The following is a 5,167-nucleotide window of genomic DNA, read 5'->3' on the forward strand; positions in this document are numbered from 1 at the left end:
GTGTCTGTGAGGGGTTGCAGTGTTGTGGCACCAGCACCAGTGCCTAAGGCCCAATTTTTCTGCCCCTGTCTAACAGGGGCGTGTAATTACAATTTTTGATGCAATACTTTGCAGCAGGGCTCGTTCCTGCGTTCTAACTAGAGTGTCTGTGAGGGGTTGCAGTGTTGTGGCACCAGCACCAGTGCCTAAGGCCCAATTTTTCTGCCCCTGTCTAACAGGGGCGTGTAATTACAATTTTTGAAGCAATACTTTGCAGCAGGGCTCGTTCCTGCGTTCCAACTAGAGTGTCTGTGAGGGGTTGCAGTGTTGTGGCACCAGCACCAGTGCCTAAGGCCTAATTTTTCAGCTCCTGTTCAACAGGGGCATGTAATTACAATTCTTGATCTAATATTTCACAGCAGGGCCCTGTGAGGGCTTACAGTGTTGTGGCCACAGCAACACCTAAGGCCCAAATTTCTGTTGAGTATATAGGGCAGGACCCTACTTTCAAACATCTAACTTACAAACGACTCCTACTTGCAAACGGAAGGAGACAACAGGAAGTGAGATGAAATCTACCCCTAGGAAGGGAAATTCTCTCCTGTAAGAGTTAATATGGGAAAACAATTTCTCCTTTCCACTGATGCTTTCCAATCCTTGTTCCACAAAAAAACCCAAATTTTCAAAAAACATTTTTCATTGGGACAAAAAAGTGAGGTGAAATCTTCTGAAGAGGAGGAAAGACAGCAAAACAAATGTCACAGGGGTGATAACCCTTCCCTATGTTTTCCAAAAAGCTTAGAAAAGATTTTTTGGCTGGAGCTAAACACGTTAAAAATGTTCAAAATTACAAACAGATTCTACTTAACAACAAACCTACAGTCCCTGTCTTGTTTGCACCGCCTGTATACTGCTGTTCAGAGTATATAGGGCCTGGTGGCCCCACACCTTTCCTTATTTTAATTTGGGTGCGGGGTTCCCCTTAATATCCATACAAGACCCAAAGGGCCTGGTAATGGACTGGGGGGTACCCATGCCGTTTGTCTCACTGATTTTCATCCATATTGCCATGACCCGACATGACATTAAACCCGCAAGCAGTTTTAAATGAGATTTTTTTCCTTTAAAAATGACATTTGGTGCAGGGACTGTTCTAAACATGGGAAACACGCGTCACTTTACAGGCATACTATAGACACCCCCCAGGTACGATATTTAAAGGAATATTTCACTTTTTTTTTTTTTTTACTTTAAGCATCATTAAAATCACTGCTCCCGAAAAAACGGCCGTTTTTAAAAGTTTTTTTTGCATTGATACATGTCCCCTGGGGTAGGACCCGGGTCCCCAAACCCTTTTTAGGACAATACCATGCAAATTAGCCTTTAAAATGAGCACTTTTGATTTCGAACGTTCGAGTCCCATAGACGTCAATGGGGTTCTAACGTTCGTGCAAACTTTCGGTCCGTTCGCGGGTTCTGGTGCGAACCAAACCGGGGGGTGTTCGGCTCATCCCTAGCCACAACCGTGAAAGTGTACAATTGTGTAAAATGTGAACATTTCCTAATTCAACTAAAATTAGCTGGATCAGGAGACAATGTGATGTCTGCGAGGTACCCATGGACATGCCTACCAAGACTCATGGAAGGAAGTAGTGAAGCATCAATGTAACAGTCAATTAACTAGTATATCATTCTTATGGGACTGAACCATCAATATCCACCATCTCCTCAATATAAGTTTAACTTTTCAAATAGTGAAACAAACCACAACACTCTAAAGAAAAGGATTTTAGGGGTGGGTGGTCTCTCAGAAGAACATCAATACACTTTACAATTACAACCTTCTTTATTCCATAAATCTCTAAAATTGAAAGCACTTCACACGCAACATAAGAGATCTTACAGAACATCAACCCCATCCAACATATTTAGAAACAATGATATTTCTATTCCACATTTCCAATGTGGTGCCGGTTAAATGGCTACTTAATATTAATGAATAATCCACAGGAAAGATCCCAATGCATTTCACCCAGATGGACTTCAGGTGAAAAATGGGGTTTGTGTTCTGTTACTTCTCATGGAAGTCAAAAACCCACCAGCCCACAACAACTGAGATCAGACTTGTGATGGAAACAGTCCCTGCCACAACAGTATTAAATCACTTGATAATTGCAATCAATTTGATTGAGGGTCCCAAGGGAACACAACATCATGGACATCAGATGAACACACCCCCAAAGTTCCTGTGGCTTTTCCTCTGTCTTATCACTAAAGTGAATGTAGCGTGGTCTGAGTGGTGGCACCAAATCTTTCATGACAGGATTTCTTTACAGGTATTACCTTAAAAGTACCACTCATTTACACATTCACTAATAAGCCAGTTCTACTCTTCAATGTGAACTGTTTTGGTTCAGTTAGAGACACATATAATAACTCAATTTAAAAGGACATTTATCTATCTCTAGGCAACTGAAAGTCAATAACATAGTATAGCTTATAGCTTTTCTAGTCTGCACTGGTCTAAACTACAACAAGAAACTAACAAGTGTGAAGTATTTAAAGACCATAAACCATTCCCAATGCTCTGATTTGACTCTCCATGTCAGGGGGGCTGGAGACTTGAGTCCTTCCCACGGGCTTGTGTGAAATTTGTAAAGAACTTCAATTAATAGAGATGCTGTGAATTTAATTTGTATATGGTGCAATTATTTAGAAGTGTGTCCATGGGAAAAACACACTTTTAGAGAGACAAATGTTTTGTTACCTTTTGGTCTATGGAACAAAGGCTTTTCAGTCTTCCAGTCCTCAACTTTGTCACATTCCTAAATTAAGGTAGAGTACAGCTACAGTATATGTTTGCCCAGCAGACTTATTTTTTTTTTTGATTGGTGGGATCTACAAACAGATAATATTTACTGTAACTGGGCAGCTTGAAAAAATTCTATATACTGTAGGTATGTCCTACACAATCACGGAAGACATCACCTAGCTGATTGGGTTGAAGTTTTTGATACCATTCACTATTGTCTTTCATCAAGAGGTACTAACGTCTGGAGGGAAGTCTGTAGATTACTCCACTCTTTTTTATCTCTTAGACCCAACATACATTCATGTCCACTCTATGCTCTAAGATTGGGAATAATTTATCAGCATCTCCATGTCTGTGGTTTGTTGCTAGCTGGCCAAAGAGGACACTGTGTTTGAGATTGGGAAACAGATGATAGTCAGAAGGAGCCAGGTCAGGTGAATAGGGCGGATGGGACATCACTTGAAGCCTAAGGCCCCTTTCACACGAACGGACCGTCTATCCATTTTTCTTCCATCCGTCAACGGACGACAATGCATTCCTAGTCCGAGTGCACGTCCAAGCCCTTCGCAAAGATCCGTACATGTAAGCATACTATTGATTACTAAGCTTTATCTGATGTACACCAAGGCATCACTGCATTTCTCAATCGGCATATTATTCTCTACAGGTTAGTCATGACAGGCCAACAACATCAAGGTCCTCACGGCGTGGCAAAAAGCCTGAGAATCCAGAGATGGACAAAGCCATGAAGTTCTTCATGGATGAGATGACCTCCTTTAAAAGACAGGAGAGTAAGGATCCATTCTGTGATCCAAATAACTCAAATGTGTCCTTCCTGAGAACAATTTATCATACACTTCAAAAAGCACCAGCAGAGAGGCAGATGGAGATACATATGGGTATATTTAATTATGTGGGGGGATGTATTAGAGCTGCCGAGTCAGGAATGCCATTGCTCACTATTAGCCAGTATGAACCCCCTCAGAGGTCATACTGTCAATATTCCTATGAGTCCCCATGCCTTCCGGCCCAGCCATATCTACCGCCCTATCCACAGACCCCTGTGCTTTCATACAGCTCAATGCACAATACCCAGAGGCCTTCTTTTGTAAGCTCCTCTACTGCTCATTCCTCACAGGGAACATATCCTCAGAGTGTAAACACTAGCTCAAATTCTGCGGATGTTTCTCAAGCTAATAGCCAAACCAGCTCTGGTTCTTCTTCCCAAACTTCTACTTCATATTCCCCACCCCCACCTCATTTTATCAGGATTTGTAACCTGGTTTTTATGTTAAATTAAGATTTTTTTGAAAGTTTGCATATTTTATGCTTTGTTCAAACTTTGACAAATAAAAAAAAAAGTTACATGGAAAAAAACTTTATTTTAAACGGTTAATATTAATTCGGAAAAAAAAGGTAGAGGGAATTAGTGGGACTTTATATGAGGTATAGGGGTGCCGTTCAGGTCCCCCCCTCCATCCCGGTTGAATAAAGAATAATAAGAAAATAAAAAAGGATAGCGGGACTTTATATATAGACACTCGGGAGCGGGAATAAAATTAATAATTTTTAATGGAATCAAATGATTATAGAGTTTCTGTATTCGAATAATTCAATGCATGATGCTATATATAAAATCATTCGTACAACTATTACAATTCATTGAAACCAGAAAAGATATACATACATACATGTTCCAACAAGGAATCAATACATAATACATAATGTAAAAACATTTAAAGCATGGTTACATGATTAATTGGAAAGGTTGGAGACCAAAAAGAAAAGGGAGGGTTGCAGATCATAGGGGGCAAAAAACAAATTATTATGGAACGGCCTGGTAGAATGCATCAATATGTACACTAGGTTGTTATTGGCTCTACGCGTTTCAAGGTATTTGACCTATCATCAGGAGCAAGGAACCATAGTGATAATCTAAAAATTAAAGGAAAAAATGTTTAATTGAAAGTATAAAGGGAAAAAAAAGAGAAAAAAAAAAAAAAAAAAATAAGAAAAACTCAGAACAGGCAGGAAGGGTCCTCCCTGATGGACCCGAACCGCCTGTGCACTTACATGTATGGTCCACACAGTGGCGGTGCGGCCATGAAACGCACAGGCCAAGCCAATCATGCCATGCACGGGAGCTGAGGGGACATGTAGCAACGGGCAAGACACAGGAATGGACGACGTCCCGCAGGAGTGTCGTTGTAGATGATGGTGAAACAAAGGGACCAAATCTGTAGGGGAAAGAAAATGAAGTGGCTGTGAAGTGGATGTGGGGCAAGGTGAAGGAAATGGGTGGAGAGGGAGGAGATGTGGAATAAGGGAAGGAATGAAGGGGGTTAAAAAAGGGGTTAGTGTGATTAGAAAAGAGGT

Source organism: Aquarana catesbeiana, linkage group LG03, assembly GCF_042186555.1.
Source record: "Aquarana catesbeiana isolate 2022-GZ linkage group LG03, ASM4218655v1, whole genome shotgun sequence".
Lineage (NCBI taxonomy): Eukaryota > Metazoa > Chordata > Amphibia > Anura > Ranidae > Aquarana > Aquarana catesbeiana.